The following is a 22,923-nucleotide window of genomic DNA, read 5'->3' on the forward strand; positions in this document are numbered from 1 at the left end:
ACTCTAAGAATATCACTGTCAAAGAACCAATATTGTCACTTCCTGCTAGTCTTTACATTTTTACATGTCAAGAAGATAAGGACTAAACCTAGCCACCCACAAGGCAGCGCTACAGGGTTGCAATTTGCCATTATGAAATTAAATATGACTTCTAAGGTCATGGGGGGCGTCTCAAACTTGAGCATGCTCAGAATCACCTGGAAGGCTCGTTAAATTCAGACTGTTGGGTCCATCCACACAGGATCTCTGATTCTGCAGGTCAAGGATGGCACTCTGCATTTCTGACAAGTTCCCAGGTGATGCTGATGCTCTTCGTGTGAGGACCACACTGAGAGCTCCTGTTCTAAGGGCTCACAAAAGGCACGGTCCTTGAGTAACAAATGTTTCTACTGCTGCTTCAGGCGTTGTGACACAGAAACAAATACTTTGAGTGAAAGGAGACACTGTCTCAAGATAAATCCTGGCATTTGTGCCAACAGGTAAAATTTTTTCATTCCCCTACTAGTCACAAACAGGTGGGTTCAGTTTACGTCATTCATTCACTCATGAGTAAACATTACCCTTGGAAGAGAAGGTGGAAGAGGTGTGTTAAGTTAAAAAGATAAGGACCTAAACATTCTTTCCAAAAATTGTTGACCTGTGGTTTCTTGTTTTACAAAGGATTAGTGGCTATTTTTCATTTACAAAATGTTTATTTTATTATAATGGTGGCATTTTAGTGGGGGAAAAGTGGGCTTCTTGACAAAGAGGTTAGGGCAACTGGGTAGCCATCTAGAAAAAAAGTTGAATCCACACTCAAAGACTAAGAGGATAAACTTCAAATCAAATATTTAAATGTAAAAAAAATGTAATAGCACAGAAATTCTGCAAGAAAATATAGATCAATTCCTGCATGTGTGTGTATGTGGACGGGGGTTAGTGGAAGATGCTTTCTGTGACTTAAAATCACCCAGAAACCATAAAATAAAGAATGGAAAAAATGTACTGCATAAAGCTTAATTTCTGTGCGGCAAATAAAAACCGTCAAAGACCTAAGAAAATGATAAACTGAAAAAAATATTTGCAGATCATATCACAGACTTACAGCTAATCTCCCTGTCATGTAAAGAGCCCGTACAAATCAATCAAAGATCAACAACCCAATAAAAGAGTAAATCAAGTACAGGAATATACAGTTTGAAAAAACAGAAAAAGAAAAAATACAAGTGGCTTTTAAATTTATTGAAAGATGTTCAACCTCTTGCTTTTTTTTAAAGGTATGCAAACTTAGACCCTATCAATATAGTATATTTTACGTATGAGGCTGGTACAAATCCACAAGTTTGAAACCCACGCTGTTGGTAAAGCCCACACTGTTGGTAAAGCCCACGCTGTTGGTGAAGCCCTTGTAAGTTAGTAGAAGTGTATAAATCAAACAGTCCATGGGGTGCTTGCTTTGGCAGCACATACACTAAAATTGGAATGATACAGAGATTAGCATGGCCCCTGTGCAAGAATGACATGCAAATTTGTGAAGTGTTCCATAAAACCACAACAAAAACAATCCATAGGAAGGGAAAGTAACACTATCACAAATACGTATGTATGTATATCTGCTGGCCAAAATCTCAATCTTCTTTGTAGGAAACTACCCTACAGATAGACCTGTATGTGTGATATTCACACAAAATTATTCACTGCAACTTTGTAATAGCAGAAAATGGAAAGAATGAAGGGGTCTATTCAGGACTGGTTAATAATTTGGAGATGTCCATTCAGTGGAATACTACACACCACTAAAAAGTAGGAGGCAGCTCTGTATGTACTGACACAACAAGCTCATTAAAGTAAAAGGTAAAAACAAGGTGAACAATAACATCTAGTCACTGTTTCTAAGGAAAGAAGAAAAAATAAAAAGCATGTTTTAATGTTTTGAATTTGCATAAATAGTAGAAGAATTTACATGAACCTAATGGAAATCCCGATCTATAAAAGACATAGGAGGGCAGGGTACATGGGAACAGGCTGGACAGGAAGATGTGCAAAGTGTACTTTCTCAGAAAAGTTTTTTTATAACAGTTACTAAAATCAAACTATGGAACCATATAAAAAAACCAGAAAAATTTGGTGTACATGAACATTTTTTTCTTTACATGTACATTTTCATTACAATCCAAAGCTGAAAAAGAAAAGTACTTTAGTAAATACGAGCCAAGTGATAGGGCTAGGCCAAAGTTATTGACCTCCAGGAGGCCAGAAATTAGATGGCAAAGTCCACTTTGCAGGAAAGGGCTTTTCAGAACAGCATTTACTAAAGCAGGTCTCTGAAGACGAAAGAAGCCAGGCTTTTAGTTTTACTGGATCATTCAATTTCTATAAATATTCTCTTCTAATTAAGCCAATGAATTTACATTTCTTTGCAGCCCATGCTTTTAAGTGAAGCCGAGATGTTTGCCATAGAATGTTCTTCACTATGTGGCACTCCCCTCACCCCTGCCCCCAGCTTCGTTTTAATAAATAAACAATCAGCACACGCACCTAATTATAGACTTCAGGAATATAGAATTCCCCACATCAGACAAGAAATACAACCTACCCTTACCCCAAATCTCAAATTTGCCTTTTATCTAATTTAAAATGAGGAAATACCTTTAGATACTGTATAAAATACACCACATAGAATATATAAGTCACAGTAACCAAGGTTTTTTTTAACACATCTATGTCTATCTGAAGAGAAGGAAGTTTTTACATATTCTCTAAAATATCATATTTTAAAAGCACCTCCTATGTTCAGACTGCTCTGTGTGTGTATGTGTGTGTGTATAAAATAAAGGCAAACACATTTAACTTACTCTGGGCACATCACAAGGTACCAGAGTTATATTTCCATGATTGTCATACAACAGTGCAAGAAAACAAGTCAGCCAATTTCTCCAGTACAGATTCTCCATACCGGGAATTTACTGGAAGATATACACCAGCAAGCACAGCAACATGCCAGTCCGCACTAAGCACTCCTTGGAGAGCTGATTATTATTTCTCTGGAGAGGTTTCTAAGCTATGCATCAAGAGCACTCATGACAACCAAACCAAAAAGAGCCCACTACAAACTAGGTTTCCGCATCCCTTGTTCAGTTTCTCAAATTACCACCTGTAATCTTCTTGCAGAAAGAGAATGGGGTTAGACAAGGGAAAAAAGTTTGATATCAATCCCTAGGAATGAAACTGGAGCAAAATCCTATCCACTGTGTCATCAGGAAGTGGAGTAGCAAGGCCAAAGGACAGAGTGTCAAGAATCACCAGTGCTTTAGTCCTCAACATGGCCCAAACCCAGTATTGACCTTGGAGCTCACTTCCATTTGCTCATCTCCAAGCTGCGGTGGGGGTACCTGAAGTCTCACAAAAGTCTCTGCCAGCACTCAGGCACTGAAAACTCGTGCTTGCTGGATTCTGATGGCTTACTCTGTCACTTGAAAACCCAACTTACTGGTAAGAATAAATTATGGCAGTGACTGTTGGCGATTGTTTACAATGAATGAATGTGTTGTACCCAACTCATGGACAAAATGACTTCACAGCCTAACCCCTTAGATTTTTGACTCCTGATTATACAGCAGTCTCTGCACAAGATGATATAATATAAAAATAAATTCTCTATTTCATCATGGCCCTCACCCTTGGAGGCTGGATCGGTGCAAATCGCTGCCATTAAGGAAAAAAAAAAAAATCCCAAAAGATTGCTATGGGTCTGTCTGGTGCAGTGGCGAACTGCCCCCAAGACCTGCTCAAGTTTAGAGGAAAAAGCAGTGGCTTGGGGTTATGACTACATTCCTGTGCTGAGGGCTGGGGGCGGGTCGTCTGATAGAAAGCAAAATGGCAAGATTTATTGGCCCTGTCTGTGTGTATTCTTTTCTCTCTCTGTCTCTCTCTCTCTCATACACACACACACACCCCCACTAATAATGCAGGATTGCTTAGCTTCCCTTGGGCAAGAAACCTCACCAGAAAGGCGGTATCCTTCCCCCACATCTGTGCCAAGCTACAGAGCACCAGGCATTGGCTGGTCATACTTCCCTTCAGTATGACATTAGACAGGGTAATTAATGTGGAGGTCCCTCCCTTCTCTGTGCTCTATTTTCCTCGAAAAGATGCAAGCTAGTATGTTAATCTAACTTATTACACTGCATCCTGATATTACCTAAGAAAGACCAAAAAAAAAAAAAAAAAGAATCATCTTGTGAGTCTCTAAGGTGGCTGCAATTCTTTATAAAGATGCAGTAAAACTGACATTTCAAGAAGCTGCTTTCTGTTATAAAGATTTGTTTTTACTTTTAACTTTTTAGGTCCCCTCCAAATGTTGAGGTGTCTATCCTGTCAAAAATAATACAGAGGATGGATTGCAAATTTCACTTTCCATTTCCTTGTCCAGAAATAGGTATTTTACATTGGGGTCAGCAATGATTCTAACCTTAAGTGCTACCTGCGGTGTGACACATAACACTTGCATGTGTCAAGTAGGCACACCTAATGCCTTCAAGGATAAGTCCCTAAGCTTTTGGTGAGATCATTTTGTGAAAACAATTACAGTTTATATGTACTGACCCTCTGCTGTAAGTCAGATTGCTGTGCTAAACCATATCATTTCATCTTCCCTAAACTTTTAAGTCACAGATGAGAAACTTAACGTCAGCTAGAGTGGCAAAGTGGAGACTTGAACAAGTCTAACGCCCAATTTGTAACTATAGCCAAGTCCTCAAATAACATCATTTTGTTCAATGTTGTTTTGCTGTAACATTGATGTGAAAAAATAAATAAGTAAATGAATTCCCACCCGGGGCCGCTGTCTTGTGTGGAGTTTGCCCATTCTCCCCATGTTTCTGTGGGTTTTCTTAGGGTCCTCTGGATTCCTCCCACATCCCAGAAACGTGCATGTTAGGTAAACTGGCATGTCTACATGCTTCCTGTCTGCGTGAGTGTGAGGTATGTGAGTGCACCTGCCGTGGGACGGCTTCCTGTCCAGGGCTGGTTCCCACCTGGGGCCCTGTGCTGCCGGCATAGGCTTTGGCCACTCTCCACACTGAACTGGAACTGGAATAATTGGCTAAATAACTTTTTTTTAAGAAACAGAGTCTCATTCTGCCACCCAGGCTGGAGTGCAGTGGTGCGATCACAGCTTACTGCAGCCTCCCACACCTGGGCTCAAGTGATCCTCCTGCCCCAGCCTCCCTAATAGCTGTGACTATAGTCTATTATGCTTGGCTAATTTTTAAAATTTTTTGCAGAGACAGGGTCTTGCTATGTTGCCCAGGCTGGTCTTGAACTTCTGGCCTCAAATGATTCTCTTACCTTGGTGTACCAAAGTGCTGGGATTATAGGCATGAGCCACTATGCCTGACAGGGTAAATAACTAACATAGTTATTTTTATTAATCTTTCTTAAATGTATGTATACTTCATCTTTAATTCCAAATTTAATATTAGAAGTGTTTTGGTTTTTATTTAGAAGTTTGGTTATGTTTTTGCGACTAGAAACACATCATAGGAACTTAACTCTTACTTATATCAATTAGCCTGTGGTCAGATTGGTTTTGTTATATGTTATTTGGCTTAAAGTCTCAGTTTCTAAGCACCTATCGAAAACGTTAAGGGAGGACTTACTGTACTGAGCTATACAGCCTCCCAGAGTGAGGAGAAAATGAATTCCTCATTTCTAAGAAGCTACTGATTACAAGATGTACCACTGTTTTATAAATAAATGTAGCAGGAGATCAATGCTGAGAGACATATGTACAAATGAAAAAAATGCATGTCTTACAAAATGGAGAAAATATACTCATTCTAATTTTTGCAAAGCCTTGTAATCCTGCAAAGGAAGATGATGCTGATACTATTCTGTTTGAGTACAGGGTGCTGCTACCGCTGCCAGGGATTCTTACACAAAAGGAACAACTCACTAGGACCTGCTCCCCACTCCCTACCCCAACTGAGAATGAACTTGTGACCAAAGACTATAATTTGTCCAAGGGTCTGGAGGCGTGGCGAGGTCAATGCAGGCCAGTTCAAAAGATATGTAATGAGGCCAGGTACGGTGGCTCATGCCTGTAATCCAAGTACTTTGGGAGGCTGAGGGGGAGGATCGCTTGAGGCCAGGAGTTCCAGACCAACCTGGACAACATAGTGAGACTTCATCTCTACAAAAAATAGAAAAATTAGCTGGCCATGGTGGCGCATGCCTGTAGTTCCAGCTCCTCTGGAGGCTGAGGCAGGAGGATTGCTTAAGCCTAGGAGTTTGAGGTTGCAGTGAGCTGTGATCGTGCCCCTGCATTCTAGCCTGGGCAAATACAGTGACATCCTGTCTCAACAAAAAAAAAAAAAAAAAAGCCATGGAATGAGCATCTATTAATATTACGTGATTGGAACTGGGCTGGGCCTGGGGATAAAGAGACCAAACAGCTGCTTTGCAGACTGCTGCCCTCAGGGGACTTCGCATCAGAACCAAAGCCCAGAGGTACACATCCCAATACTACCACACCCGTTCATGACTCAGGGGGACTTCCCAAGACCTTTGGGTTGACTAGCAACATTTTCCAAGACCCAAGATTTAACAAAGTCTTGAATCAAATGTTTATGAAAATGTGTTTTGGTTGTTTTATTGTCTGTTTTTGATATAACATTTCATTTCCAAGGATCTTGCTTCAGGGTGAGGATGCAAACAGCTTGTGCAAAACTGCAAGGGCAGGAACCACACTGATTTTCTGCATTTTCTTCCACATACAGCTACAACAAGGAAGGCACAAACAATGGAATAAAGATAAAAGAACCCACAACTCGACTTTCGGTGGAGGCGGAAACTAATATTTTTTGAGGGCCCACTAGGGATCATATTAGATACTAGACATTCTTGTTTTCTGAAGGAATGAAGATAGCAGACCATCTTAATTTGTCTAATGTGTCAACTATGTAGCTACACTGCAAAATGGAATTCAAGGATTTGAATGAAGTTTATTTCATAAAGACTGAACTTGTTATGAATCATGAGTCGTTAATATTAAAAAAATCTCCTTGCCTAAAAATACCATTTCATATCATAAATATGTGGTGTATACCGACAATGTACAAGAAACTACAGGGATTTCAGACCAAGAAAGTAAGTATTTTGTAAACAATGAGGTATGGGGAAAGTTATGTGTCAGCAGGCAGAATTATGTACAGACCCCACAGAATAATTCCACGAAGAGAAACAGAATGAGGACCCAAAAAGGGCAGCCACGGACTTTGAGAAGGGTCTGTCTGTGGAGGGAAGTCACGCACACAGAGCTGGGACCCCACTCCCCGCTCGTTTCCCTCCCAGTGTGCCCGACAGCACTTCCTGGGCAGGTCCGGCTTTCCGTGTGGACAGACATGCTTCAGTTTCCTCATCTGCCAAAAGAAGACAATGGTGCCTAGGGGCCATGTGCATCACACAACTGTTTCCAAGGCTAAATTTAAAAACTGGATTTGAGGCCGGGCGTGGCGGCTCACACCTGTAATCCCAGCACTTTGGGAGGCCGAGGCCAGAAGATCCCTTAAAGCCAGGAGTTTGAGACCACCCTGAGTAACATAGCAAGACTGTAACTCTACAAAAAATAGAAAGATTAGCCAGGCATGGTGGCACGGGCCTGTAGCCCCAGCTACTCGGGAGGCTGAGGCAAGAGGATCACTTGAGCCCAGGAGTTCAAGGTTGCAGTGAGCTATGATTGCGACACTGCACTCTAGCTAAAGGCTTTGTCTACACTGGCCAATGAAAAGAATCGTCCTGACATGAATATACACCCAACTACGTATTAAATTGAAGGTGTTAAAATCATTTCAGATAATTCTAAATTTTGTTTCATTTCTTAGAACTACATAGTAATAAAAATTCGTAAGAAGTTCCATGTTATGGAAACTCCTATCATTCTAAACTTTGCTTTAAGGAATAAAAAGTGCAGAAGTTACTAAGATAATTGGTGAAATAATATCTGACATGTGAGGAGCCTCTCCTTTGGGTAAGCAGCACAAGATAAATTTTTCATTTAGATGAAGCCACAGCTAATAAGGAAGACGGTTACCAGGAGAATGAAAACACTCAAAGGCAGATTGTTTCTGGAGGAGGCAGGGCGAGCATGCTTCGCCACACCGGCTCGCCTTCACACTGAAGACAGGCGCACAACACCTGACTCCCCAGCCAGAGAAAGCCTTCCAACACCTCACCAACAGGAATGGCATACCCAACCAGGTCAAGGACAAGACAGATATGCTCTTTTCTGCAGCCAAAGCCAACACAAAGGGGCAGGCAGACTCACCAAAGAGCAAAAACAGTTACGGGAGACCCAGTGATGAATGAGGATGAGACCTGGTTAGCAAATTATAATACAGTTGGGTGACATTCAGAGGGGTCAAAGCAAGGGTCCTCCCTCCTCGTGCAGGGCTAGCGGGAATGTAAAATGGGGCAGCCACTGTGGAAAATAGTTTGGCAGCTCCTAAAAAAGTTAAATACAGAATTACCATAGGCCCAGCAATTCTACTTCTGGGTATAAAGCCAAAGGAATTGAAAATGGGCTCAAACAGATACTCAAACATCGATGTTCACTGCAGCATTATTTATGACAGCCAGGAGGTGGAAACAACCCAAATGTCCATTGATGCATGAATGAATAAACAAAATGTGGTACATACAGACAATGGAATATTATTCTGCCGTAAGAAAATAATGAGATTCTGATATGTGCTACAACATGGATGAAACCTGAAGACACTGTGCTAAGTGAAATAGGCCAGATACAGAAAGACAAATATTTTACGATTCCACTTACACTGAGGTACCCAGAGTAGTCAAGTTCATAGAGACAAAAAGTAGAATAGAGCTTACTAGACACTGGAAGGAAGGGGAGGGGAGTTGGTATTTAACAGTACAGAGTTTCTGTTAGAGATGGTGAAAAAATTCTGGAGACAGAGCAGTGATGGTTGCACAACACTGTAAATATACCTAAAGCTACTGAATGGTGCACCTACAAATGGCTGAAATAGTAACTTTTGTGTTGTGTATGCCCTCACCCCTGCAGGTCCTTCCCTTGTCTGCCGGGTCTGGACTGCGGGGTCTTCTCCCCCTATCTGTGACCACTTTCCCTCTCTTTGGCCATCTGTACGCTTCCACGTTCAAGATGCCCACAGAATCACTCCTGGCAGAAATAGGCTCAAATAAATCTGGAAACCAGAGTCACAGCAGAAGCCTTATGCTCCTTAGTCCTGACATTTCCACTGCTAGCTCCAGCGCCAGAGCTCTTCTTCCAAAGGAAAATAAGTCATTCTTAACGAGCTTTCACAGAAATGGCAACTATCAACACTTCACATCATTATGGAAAGAAAACTTCAGTTTCTCTAGCGGGTTGCAGAGAGCAGACCAGATCCTAAGTAAGAGAGTCAGCCTTTTTCTAGGGTATCACTGACTTCCTAACAAGAAGCCTGAGAGGCCAGAGGAGGAGCAAAGCCTGCCGGTGCAGAACGGTGAATTCACCCTCCCTGACGCAGGGGCCAAGTTTTCTCCTCTCTTGCTTTGCACTGAGGGATACAGTTCTGCAGGGACAACTGCCTTGGCCCAGAAGTAGGTTGGGGCTAACGAATTCACTGCGGCCATTTGTTTCCTTTGGAACATTCTGGAAAAGTGTTTAAAGTAAGATGATGTTGGCACTACTAACTTATTATAATTTTTCAGGATAACTATTGTTACGATTTCTTTGGTAGTAATGTACCTGTCACAAAATATGCATTGGCTAAGTATCTGTGGAATGAAGAATATAATAAAAAACAACTCCCTTAAACAAAAGATGAGTTCAAAATACATGATGAAAAACCAATTGTTCAGTGACATGGGTAAATCTTCGATATACAATAATGAAAGTGCAAGAAGAAGTATGACAAAGGGGGCCAGGTAGCATGTACTGTTTGATGAGGAGGTTTTGCTGCAAGAGATGAGGAAGGACAGAGTAGAGCACCTTGGTGGGTCGAGGTGCCCTTGCTTTCTCCACTGGACTTTATATCCCAAAACTCAAACCTATAGAGAGAAAAGGATCAATATTGGTCACAAACTTAAATATTTCCATTATATATGTGTAAACAGGATGAGGTTTGTGAGGTAAGTGAAATGTTAATTCCTTTTTTTTTTTTAAGAAAAAAATGATGGTTGCAGAGGGACACATCATTGCACTTGTAATCAGTAAAGAGTATATGGAAAGACTTGCAGATCTGACAGAGAAATGGGCAAATTAATTAAGTAAAATAAAGAAACAAACAAAAAAGGAAACATCTGAGTCAGCCTCTTCCTCTTCCCCAAAGAGCAGCTTGCTTCGTCAACCCAGGCTAAAAGGTGGTCTCTACGTCCTGTAATTCAAGTTCAGAATTTAAGCAATTTTGCATTCTGCTTCACATAGACAAACTAGTTCTTTGCTGCTACTTATTTATAATTTAATTCCCCTGATGGTTCTAAAACAAGGGAAGAAATATTTTCAAACAAAAATCATTATTTATACAGCTGGAGTTTCCATTTAGTTAAGAAAATTAGTAGAAAAATGTTTGGTCAGAATTTGAGATAAGTTTTGAATGTTTCACAAAACCTCATATCATTAACTTACAAATTTCTTTTATTACATTTAAGTCTTCCCCAAAGTCAACAAGGGAAGACCCCCCCAATCAACTAAATTAATGGGTTCTGATCTGGGCAACTCCTTTGGCAAAGGGCGGGAGATCTTTGAATCAGCAACAAAAATAGCTCAATTAAAATACCATTCTAACATGCAGTTAGTTTTTGTTTGAAAATGGAAACCAGCGACTTGCTTGCATGAGTAAACAGAAGACAATTATTCAGGCTGGGGTCTACAAAGCAGAGAGCACAGGAGACAGCTGGCAATTATCTGGCTAACTTAACCAGATAATTCATGCCTAAAAATTCACTCTGGTGCCCAAATTGCCCAGATTGGTTATATTCATAGAAGAACTAAAGAGTGTAATTACCAAATCCCTTTCCAATCTGTGCTGCCAGGGCTGTGCTTAGGTGGGTTGTTTTAAGGCAGTGATTGTATGACAAACTATCCTCAATCCTTCGTCCCCAGTAAAGAGCATGCTAGAAGTTTCACAATATAAATTTGAATATTTGTGTAAGTGTCCTATGGCCTTATAGGATATGGCTTTCATATATTGAATAAACTTATCAAAAATTTCAAATATGCCAAAGGACTCACAGATTGCACACAGGGAAATGCTTTGAGTTTATACCTTGAGACAAAGCCCAGATGAAGAGAGATATTATAATTCCTGACAAAAGAAATTCTAAAGGAAAAAATACACTAAAAATAGAGAAAGAATGTGTAAGATTATGCAAATTAAAGAGTTTCCGAAATTTGAAAACTATGTCTTTTTAGCCTGTCACCAAAAACATGAGATTAACACCCTTATGTTTATATAGCACTTTATACTTTTACAAAGCCCTTCACAATTAATCCTCACAACTGCATAAGGTAACTTGGGTGAGTATTATTATTCCCATTTCATAGATTAAGAAAATAGGGCTGTCAGCTTTGCGGAAGCTAATGTCAAAGCTGAAACTTAAACCCAGGTCTTCTGGATCACAAGTTTAGTGCCCTTTCCATCACACCACGCTAAAGGCTAAAGTTAACTTAAAGCAAATAACAAATATCACATTACCCAGTCAAATCTGTAGTATTCGCCATCACAAATAGTCTTAGAGTCACACGTGTCGTTAAATAAATCTTACAACCACGCCTGGCTCGAAAGTGCAGAGTGCTCGGGAGGGTGGTAACGATGAAGGCTGCTTTGCATTAGCTCTACCTGACCCTGGGCAAGGGATTTCTCCTGGACTCAGCTTCCTAACCAGTAAAGGGAGAGAATGGAGAGAACCTCTCAAGTCCCTTCGCATCAAGCTGATTATGAAACTAAGTGGCTTCTGTTTTTCCTGTTCACGCTTGCTCAGAATGTAAAGTGTCACTTTGCTTCCTCCTCTGGATATTAGAAGCTTCTCCAAGTCAATGGCTCTCCATTCTTCTTAACTAAATGAAAATAGGGTTCTAAAAATGCATTTTTACCAATTTTTGCCTAATTTAAGTAGGAAAACAATACATAAACGCTGCGGGACAGACATTTTTTAGAATTATTTAATGTTTTCTGTGGGTGACTATGCTGCTCAGTTGCATTTCCAATCTTGATTTGCATCAGCCAATTTTTATACTCTTCAGATAGAAACCAGAATTAAGAATAGCCTTGCCCTGGATTAAGAAACAAAAACTGCTCCTTTTAAATTGATGCCATTTAAAAGCTATCAAATTTTGCTCAAATTACCTGTCACCTATAGTCAGCAATGACTGCTGTTTTAATGTTCCATATAAGCTAGGTCCAACTGAGAGACTTCTATTTCTCAGTAGTACATCCCACCTGGGAACACTGACTTTGGATGTTTTTAAAAGTATGAAAGACTTCCCCACTGCCTAAGTGGACTTAATAGTTATGCTTTCATAGAAGTCCGTATTAAACCCTTTCTGGAATTCAAGTTTTCCTACTCTCGCCTGGTAATTTTAAGGGAGAGGGGAAAAGGGTTACTAATGTAGGAAAGCATCCAGTATAGAGAGACAGAGGAATACAATCTAGAACCTCCATTCTACCATAAATGTGCTAGAAGTCAAACATTCTCGTCATAAGGACAAGTCTTTTATTCCCTCTCTGTTTCTTTGAGACAGCATCTCACTGTCACCCAGGCTGGAGTGCAGTGGCCTCATCACAGCTTACAGAAACCTCAAACTCCTGGGCTCAACGATCCTCCCCGTCTCAGCCTCCCAAGCAGCTGGGACTACAGGCGCAAGCCACCACGCTCGGGTAACCCTCTCTTTTTTTAAGTTAACAAATTGGCTGGGTAACCAGCTCTAATTTTTATTATGTTAAAGTGATCTGGTTTCACTATCAAATCAAAAGGCCCAGCAATACTCAAGTCTCCCACATATTCTGGGTTGACTATTAATTTTGTACATGAATTTGGGCATGTTCTAACCAACCTGGGTCTCAAGTTCTTCCTCCGTAAAATGGATACACCACTAAACTACTTCAAAGAGCTGTTGCTGGGAAGAACAAATAAAAATCACAAAGAAATATTCTTAAATAATCCAGCAGGACCTCTCTTGTCTCGGGCCACACCCATGTGCAACTGGGTGCTGTGCAGAGGACCTGGGGCTGGTGCCAAGTGAGTTGGCTCTGGCATCATGTTCCCGTGCCCTGTTCTCCACTGCTGAGGCCTGGAACTGGTCCCTCTCTAGGTCCCCCACCCTCCCATCTGCCGTGCTCTCACTCCGTGCGTGCGCCTTTGCTAGTTCTGATGAGCAGAAGCCTGGCTCTGCTCAGCGTTGCCCACGGTGCGGTCCCCAGGGCTCATTCACACCAAGGATGAACACAAGCATCATAAAGCCCACAGCAGTGAACAGGGTGTCAAGGCAGGCAAGGGGTATTCAGCTACCTGGGGCCCTCCTCGTCCTAAATGAACCAAAGAATCGAAGCTCTACCGTAGGTACAACAGTTAAACTTAATAAGGCATTGTGGGAGAAACCTGTGTTTCTCTCTACGGTTTATAGAGAAAGAGCAAGCAGAACACTTTTTGGTAATAATGAAAATCCACTGATGTATTTAGATGCTTTTTGTGGGTTTAAAATTTAAGGAGTATAGGAGAAAAGAAACTGACATGTATTTCTTGTACAGTTTTCTTCTGACACCTTGATATCACAGTTTAAGCTACATCTAATTATACCACAAATCATAGTGTCTTTAAGTTCACAGATTCTTAGATCTTAGAGATCAATCCACCCCCTAATTATACAGATCGAAAATTGTTAAGTAACCAGTCCAAAGTTTCTTGCTCCTTTGTGCTAAGTTCACCAGAAGTCAAGCCAGATTCCCACAAGGGTACTGCTTTCTTTACACCACAAAATGAATTTGTTCATGGTTATTTTCCTTTAATAAATCCTTGCCACAAGTGAATTTAGGCTGTTTTTAATTAAGGTCTTAACCAAAAGATCATTTGGAAAGTTCTGTCCCTCCCACAAGGCAGGACAAGCTTGTTTTGACCAGCTGTCCTAAGATTTTTGTGCTCCATCATCAAAGCTTACAATATCCTCTTACAGTCCTGATATAAGGTGAGCACCCCTTCCAACCCAACTATGAAAAAAGAATCTCTCACAAAAGTCCATCCTGAAAGTAACAAAGATGGGGGTGGGGAGAAGATTCAAAGGGAAATAACAAGCCCAGAGCAGGAGGTGGAGATCACTTTTGATAGGAATCTTTGGGAATGTCAGTTAAGATGAGGTGATAGGACCTCTCTTTTTATATAATTCCACCAGAGCTCTTAACCTTTTTTGTGCCATGAACTCCTTTGGCCTCCTGGTAGAAGGCTGTGGACCCCTTTTCTCAGACCAATGTTTTTATATACCTAAAGTAAAAGACATAAGATTACAAAGGAAACACTTCGTATTGAAATAGCTATTCAAAATATTTCAAAACGAAATTTAGGACACAGTCATCTATGTGCTTCTTTGTTAGGGCATTAAGTAAAAAGAGCCAGCAGGTCAAAAATTACTGCAATTTTGAAGTCATGATGACCATAAACAATATTCTGAGATCTCTGTAACAAGGGTGTAATGTGATATGAAAATATCTGTGATTTCTATGGGTGACAAAGTCACAGATACTGCCAATTCTACCATGGTTTACTGCCTATATTCATAATGGAAGGAAATGCTAAATTTCAGTTAGAGGGCAGTAAAAATACAAAGTAATATCTAGAATTCTATTCAGGGATCCATGTGAAGAACCTGGATATGAAACTGGTCTATGATCTCCTTAAGGTCTGGTTCATTTTTTTTTATTTCTGAGATCTAATTAGCACAGTGCATGGCACAAATAGGCACTTTAGCAAATGTGTGAATTAAACTGAGTCAAATAGAGTCAGGTTTTAAAAATGTTTAAACTATTAGAAAGGGGCCAATGCAGCCTCAAGTAATCTTCCAAACCGCCAAATCTCAGCTAGTCCACCCACTGCCAGCCTACTTCAAGTTCTTCGTTCACTTAGCAAATATCCACAGAGCACCAAGTGTCAGGCAACATTCTAGGCTATGGGTGAACACGAGAATCTAACTTTAGATGGTGATGAATGTTAAGAAAACAAAACAAAATAGGATAAAGAATGACTGGTAGACTGGATGGTATCAAGGGCTTTTCTGAAGTGACAGTTCAATCAGTGATGACAAGGTGCCAAGGTTACATGGGAAGATGTGAGGCAACACCATTCCAGGCAGAGGGAACAGCAAGTGCAAAGGCCCTGAGGCAGGAAGAAGCTTGGCACAGGCCTTCCTCACCTCATGCTCAAACATATAAAAAGTTCCCTATTCCTAACACACCTCACCATACCACACCCTTTTGACATTTCTTCATATAAACCTTCTGGTTTCTTCAAGATCCTGGAAGAGGCCCTGTTTCTTTTTCCCATAACCTTCCCTCCATCCACCACATTTTCACATACTCCAGGGCATACCAGTCTCTCCATCAGAGGATTTCAGGGCAGAAGCTGTTGCATAAATCATCAACTCCAACCACTCCTTCTATAACAAGAAACTCGACCCCACTGAAGCAGTGTGTTTCCTCTACACTTCTAAGTTTGTGGTCTGTGCCATGTGTCTGTCTCAAACAAACTTAAATTATTCTCTACTGATATCTAATGGTCTTGTCTTCTTATTTACACTTGAAGCTCCTTCAGGTTAGCAGCAGCCTTGTCTTCCATGTCTCCTCCGGAATGTACAGAGCAGAAGTGAGCACATAGCGGCTGCTCAATAAATTTAAAGGAAGATGGCCAACTAATATGATTTGTTCCCCGAGCAGTTCACAGACCCACACCCCCAAGGCCCTAGAGTAGGTAAGTTTAGACAGATAGGAAAATATTGTGAAAACAGCCACAATCTTGAGGCCGAGTAATTACATTGGGGTAGTCTGTGTTCTAGATCAAGTTTTTCTTCTTCACAAATGTTATGGGCTGAATTACGTCCCTACAAACTTGTATGTTGAAGTCAAAACCTACAGTGCCTTAGGATGTGACTGTATTTGGAGAAAGGACTTTTAAAGAGGTGATTAATTTAAAAAGAGGCCACTGGGGTGGGCCCAAACCCAATCAGATTGGTGACCTTACAAAAAGAGGAAAAGACACCCAGGGCACGTGTGCACAGAGAGACAACCCTGTAAAGAAGCCGCCATCTGCAAGCCAAGGACAGAGGTCTTGGAGGAAATCCACTCTGCTGACACCTTGATCTTGGACTTCTAGCCTCCAGAACTGTGAGAGGATAGTTTCCCCAGTCGGTGGTACTTTGTCATGGCAGCCCTTCCACACTAATAGAATAGGTGTCTAAATTTAGATATTTCCAAAAGCAAAGACAGAGACAAGGACTTGGGTGCAGGTGGTTTATTTGGAAGTGATCCCAGGAGCAGGGAGAGTGAGGCAGGTGTATTGTTTAAGGGTGTGTGAATAAGGTCACGGGCTACAGCTAACAGGAGCTTCATTCTTTTGAGGCCTCCCAAGAAGTATCCAGAAAGCCCCCTAGAACTGTTGTAGGAGGCAGGATCATACCCTGGCTTCCACTCTCACTGGGTGGAGGGACACCCTGGGGGCATTAACTCCTGTAGCTTGTAGGTTGCAGGTGTGCAGTACAAACATTCTGCCCCTAGGGAGAAAGCAAAAAGCTGTGCTGCGTGCACCTGAGGCAAGACACTGTCAGCAGAGCTGAATCTCAGCTCACAGGACACTGGCTGAAAACCATGGTGGGCCCTGGGGATAAGAGGTGGACCAGAGGGAAAACTGCAGGTAGTTAGCAGATCATAGTTGACGCAGTGGGTTCCTCCTCCAGAGGCAAAAAAAAAATCTTTAAGGTCGCTGAAGGTAGGAAGATTCTGAAATGGACCCATTTTGAGGCCACAAAGATAGCCTGGGACAGTCGCTTTCTTCCCAAAAGGTAGATACACGGGTGTCTTTAGACGATGGAGATAAGTGTTGAAGAATAAGTGTCTCGGCATGCTTATTTTCAGTTGACTCTCGTGAATTATGAACATTTTGGTTAGGCTTTTTTTGTGCTATTTTCCCAAGCTAATCTAACTCTTTTACACTCAATCTGTTCCACTTGTTGTAACCGGCCCTCCGCTCTAGAGTGAATTCTACTACTTAGGAAAAGCAGAAAGAGTTTAGATACTGTAGAATCATCTCACTTAAATTCTAGGTAATCCCTAAAAGCCAACTCATAAAAAGGATTTTCTCTCTCATCCAGGTTTCCCCTCTGGAATTGAAGTGGTAGATCAAATATGGCACTTTTGAATGTCACCTAGATTACTAAATCCAGTTTATACAAGCTACCCTTTAAGACCAATAAATGTGATTATGGAACAAATTTTCTACATTACCTTCAGAAATTTATTTTCTTCTTTTTGGCAAATTATCTGAGATTTATTACTTAACACTTTCATAAAGTATAACATTAAAGATAAAGTTATGCAGGGAGATGTCAAATATGAATGCTATTTCCTGGTATGTTCCAATTATCCCGAGTCCTATATTTAGGGTTGCCAGATTTAGCAAATAAAAATACAAAACACCGGTTAAATTAGAATTTCAGACAAGCAATAAATAATTTCTTTGCAATAAGTATATCGCAAACAGTGCATGGAACCTACTTATACTAAAAAAGTTATTTGTTGTTTATCTGAAATTCAGATTGAACTTGGCATCCTATATTTTATTTGGCAACCCTACCTATCTTAATAGTCCAGAATGGAAAATTAGCAAAATTAGAATTTAAAAGTAGAACTGGTATTTAAAATAAAACTTCTCGTTTTAACTTTGATTAACCACAGCAGAACACTCAAAGCATGGCTAGTTAGAACAAGCTGCTATGTTAATAGAGAGGATTCATTTTAGAACTAATGTTTCATTATAACAACTAGAGTAGTTCAATTTGAAAGAAAAAATTTCAATAAAATATTAAAATTTCCCTAGGAATCAATGTGTAAGAACAGAAAGCCATGTATTACTTGTATAAAAAAAAGCAATTAAAATGTAAAAGTACACATTTTATTTGTATAGCTTGCCACTCTATAGTGCTTATAGAAACTAAAACATCAAAGTGGATTATGATATTGGGGGAAAAAAACACACCAAAAAAAGTAGTTAAGAAAAATTTCTGACGGGATCTCAAAGTTTTACCTACCTCAAACTTATGTGGAAGAACAGAAAAATGCTTTCCTCTCCAATTTCCTCCTTCCCTTACAGTTAGAGAAATGGTCCTAGATTTTCAAGACTTTTAAGATCATTCACATGGAAAACCAAGATACAGTAGTCCCCCCTCATCTGAGAGGGATACTTCCAAGACTCCCCAGTAGATGCCTGAAACCTCGGATAGTACCAAACCTTATATCCACTATGTTTCTTTCCTACACAGTAAAGGGGGAGGGAGAAGCATATATGGTATGGATATGCTAGTCAAAGAGGACGATTCATGTCCCAGGCAGCATGGTGCAAGATTTCATTACACTTCTCAGAACAGTGCTCGATTTAAAACTTATGAAATGTTTAATTCTGGAATTCTCCATTTAATGTTTTCAGACTTCAAGTAGCTGAAACCATGGAAAGTGATAAGTGGAGACTACTATATACCTAGCTCGGGAAAGCTTATATAGTTTGCAATTAGGGGAGAAAGACTGTCTGCAACAGAAACAAGATTACCTGAGAAGATTTCTTGGCATTTGGGGACAGATAATTCTTTGTTGTGAGGGGGGCTGTCATGTGTATTGTGGGACATTTAACAGCATTTCTGGTCTCAACCCACTAGATGCCAGGAGCACCCCCACCTGCCGTGATGACACTCAGAGTATCTCCAGAGGTTGCCAAATGTCACCTGCGGGGCAGAACTGTCCCCAGTTGAGAACCACTGGTCTAGGAGAACCTTCAGTGTCTTGGCTCTGCCCTGGCAATTACATAGTCCTGAGTTCCCAGAAATTTCTAAAAATATTCTAGGGCAGCTTAGAATAACAAAAGGGGGGGAAAAAAGCTACAATGAAATTTGTACCAAATCCATGCTGACTAAAATTGTTCTAAATATATTTATGGAACAATGAAAACAAATAGGTCTATCTACTTACTGCCTCTAATTTTCTTTATACATGGGAAGTTGTGTGCCAATAGAAGATTTAGACTCCACCTCCTCTCCTGGCTCACCATACCCAGGAAGTGCTAAACTTTCTGACCCTTTCTGTGTTCTAGACGTGTGTTCTCATTCAGCCACCTGCTCCCCAATCAAGGTAGGTCCTTAATTGTCCCATGTTACAGATGAGGAAACTCAGCTCTAGAAAAGTGAAATAACTTGCCTAAGCTCCTGTAGCTTGTAAGACTTTAAACCCAAGTAACTCCAAAGTCCAAGGCTTTAACCGCTCCCCTTACCTCGGGGGAAAAATCACTAAATGTCTCTGACCTGGTTTCCTCACCTGTTAACTCCGAAATGACATTTCAGGACTTCACAGAGCCGCATTAAGAACTTAAAGGCAGTTCTGAGTCACTGGCAGGCAGGGACCAAAGTCCTAGCACCCAGCAGGCAGTGACAGTCACCGAGGCCTGCTACATTTGAGCACTGCCCATCTCAAAGGGAAGAAGAACCACACCCTAATTCAGAGATCTACTTTAAAATTTAAAATGAACTGGTGCCAACTCACTTTGAAAGAGCACACTCAGGAATGTGTATGTAAATAATAAATATCATAAGTAACCCCGAGGACTTTGAATAGAGGAGAAGCAAGGGACGTCAAGTCTGGCGGTAGAGGGGGTTGGCAGGTGGTAGGAGGGACCAACTCCCACGGTGACATTTCTCGCACAGGCCTGAGTCACTTTAAATGGCAGGCCAAAAGCACAGTGGCAGAATGAGTGGCCATCTTGGCAGCAAAACCTCGCCACAGTCCCCAAGAACTCAATGGACACAGTCAGTCCCTGCGGCTCAGTGGGCAGAATCAAAGACCGCCGGAGCGGAATGGGGCCTTAAAGATCACTTGTATTTGACAGATGAGAAACTGGAGCCCAGAGGTGGAAGAATTGATCCCACCCAGCCAGACCACGACCCGTGCCAGGTCCCAGGTGCCCCAAGTCTGACCGTACAACAAACCCCACGGTTGCCCCTGCCTTGGCCAGCCCCTCTTCCCTAAGCTGCCTGCCGTTCCCTTAGTGCGCGGTCCAAGTAATCACCGCGCAGTCTGGCCCGCCTCCAGCGTAACGGAGTCACATTTGTCACGGACCTAGATTTTGCAGGAGCAATTTCAGGACTAAATTATTGTTTTGAACTTCTAAGAGGAAAAGGGCCAAATACAAAGTGTTTGGGTAACTCAGTCAATGGAGCATAAGTGAAACATTTAATCTTTTGGTTACAAAGCCTCATTAGGATAAGAAGGAGCTGTAGGAGGGGACATAGGGAGGGTTTGTGATTCCTATTACATGATAAGAAAACGCATTTAGGTTGGAGTCAGTTCAACGTGCTTGGGGAGGCAGGCAGCAGTGGTGGCGAATGTTTCTCTATTATAGATGCAAAAACCAGCTAACACTGTACCTCATATAGAACCTTTAATTCTAAATCACTTTTATCCCATTTTCTTCCCCCAACACCACAGTGGAGAAGATACTGATAGGCAGTTTTGGGTGCCAACAGACCACAGACTATTTGAAGAGAAAAATGTCTCAACCATAGTTTCATGAAGCCACATTTAGATTCTAGGTCTAATTTCAACAGATATCAGCACAGCCGAGCTACAGTTACAGTGGACAGATCATTTGTCAAGAATGGAAAAAGCCAGCATGCCAGGCAGTTGTATTGGGGGGGATGGGAAGGAAGAAGTGAAAGTATATTTTAAAGGAAATACAAAGAAAAACTGCTAACAGAGTGGGCAGAGTTCAAGTTTAAGCCCTGGGCATGAGGGAAAGCCTGGACAGCGAGGCCAAGCCCAGACTTCAGGGTCACCAGCACCAGTGGGCCCTGGAAGGCCCATGTGTCGCCATAATCCCAAAGTGACACTAGGTGGTGATCAGACAGATGCCACCAACGGGGAGTCTGGGAATAAAGTAAATGTTTCAGACATAAGAAACAAGGTCGGGGCAGCATGTGCTACATAAATAACAAAACAGTTATTCACTTACCTTCCAATCTGGAAGGAAACCCTCTATGCTTTCACAAAATTAACAGTGTAGCCATGCAATAAAAATGAGAAGTCTCTGATTAGGTGCCTTCTGTTGTATAACACAAAATCGGGTAATGTGGACCGATAAACAAATAAATGAATGACAATGCAAAACTATATGTTTTTATGAAGGCCTGTAAGATTTAATTTCCCTGTACTTACACTTGTAATTATTGAAGAAAAGATAAATTCAAGGACTTAGGATTTGAAAACAAACTTGAATCCCCCCCCCCAAATTGCCAATTAATTACATGCACATGAGAAATTCACTAAGCATCTAATCATTTATATTCTGGGGTAGTATTTCTGCACAGCTATTCTGTTGGATATTTAAAATTATAATTTGAAATGGACTCATTGTCACAGGCCTCTGGGTCCATTTTACACACAAAATCAATACGCTACTCCTAATAAATAGGATTACTTTTCCAAGACTCCCGGTGGGAGCTCAGTGGGACTTTTGTTTGGGAGGCAGCTTCAAAGTTCTCCAAAGAAAATTACTGTCCTGATGTTCACCCCTAAGAACCAACAGAAGGCACCTGAGAGAATCCAAACCAAGAGGCTACCGCCCAGGGGGGAAGGGAAGACACAGATTGTTAGGTAGACTGATTGACACATGAGTAATGCTCCGGTTTAAATGCCCCTCCACGGTAAAGCATTTCTAGATCCACCTCAGACCTCTGTGCTTCTACTAGAGAGCTACCACATGTTGTGTTTTCTTCAAAAAAGCAGAAAATTCCCAGGGTTGTACATATGGTTTCTCCCAGCACACTGCCCCATCCTTAATGTCCAGGGCTGTGTCTGACATTTGTGTCAGAATACAATACCTTTGTATTCCAAACCACCCTCCTTAGGAGAGTAAATTGTTAGGTCTTCACTTCACACACACTTACCCTGTAAAAGTCACTGACTGACCCGCAGGACATGCAGAAGCGCCTGATGACCCATCCTAGACAGTGGCCTGTCCCATGAGAAAACTCCATGTGTCTGGGTTGCATAATGTCAAGAGAGGTTTCAAAAGCACCTGGACTTGGTCTGGAACCCTGGTTCTACCAATGTCCAGAAGTGCAGCCTTGGACAAACTGCTTAATAACTGAGCCTCACTTTCCTCATCTACAGAGGATACTGGCACCAATTCTCAAGGTTTGTTGTATTAGGGGAAATAATAACTATAAATACTTACTGCATTCCCAGTGCAGAAAACTATCCAGTAAGTGTAGACAGTTACTATCTTTCTTATAATCCTAAACTCATAGTGGATGGGGAAGAAGGAGCCCCAATCTGTAAAAATGCAAGAAAGTGTAATCATGAAATCTGTAATTTTAATGAAAAAAATAGTATATGATAAAAGAGGGCAGATTTTCCCACACAGCTACTGTATTTAAAACAGTGTGCTATTTCTTTATAAAAAGACAAAGATATCAATGCAACAGAGCAGAGTCTCCAGATACAGAACAACACAGACATGCATGCACACGGCACACATGTGTACACAGTACATATGCACGCACGTATACACTCTCTCTTGAATGTGAGAAATGGTCATTTTAAATTCTAGGGGAAAGGCTGAATGAACCATTCAACAAACAGCACCAATATATCTGGCTATCCATGTAGGAAAAAAATAAAG

The 22,923-nt window shown here is 41.1% G+C and overlaps 1 protein-coding gene and 1 non-coding gene across 3 annotated transcripts in view; one reads left to right on the forward strand and one right to left on the reverse strand.

The window, feature by feature from the left end:
* Positions 1-22,923, reverse strand: part of E2F3 (E2F transcription factor 3) — a 75,037-nt gene that overhangs the window by 31,500 nt on the left and 20,614 nt on the right. The gene's annotated exons all lie outside the window — the stretch shown is intronic.
* LOC138399213 (U6 spliceosomal RNA) lies at positions 1,427-1,530 on the forward strand. Its single transcript, XR_011236110.1, has one exon. It is a non-coding gene; the product is annotated as a U6 spliceosomal RNA (small nuclear RNA).

This window comes from Eulemur rufifrons, chromosome 18, assembly GCF_041146395.1.
Source record: "Eulemur rufifrons isolate Redbay chromosome 18, OSU_ERuf_1, whole genome shotgun sequence".
Classification (NCBI taxonomy): Eukaryota; Metazoa; Chordata; class Mammalia; order Primates; family Lemuridae; genus Eulemur; species Eulemur rufifrons.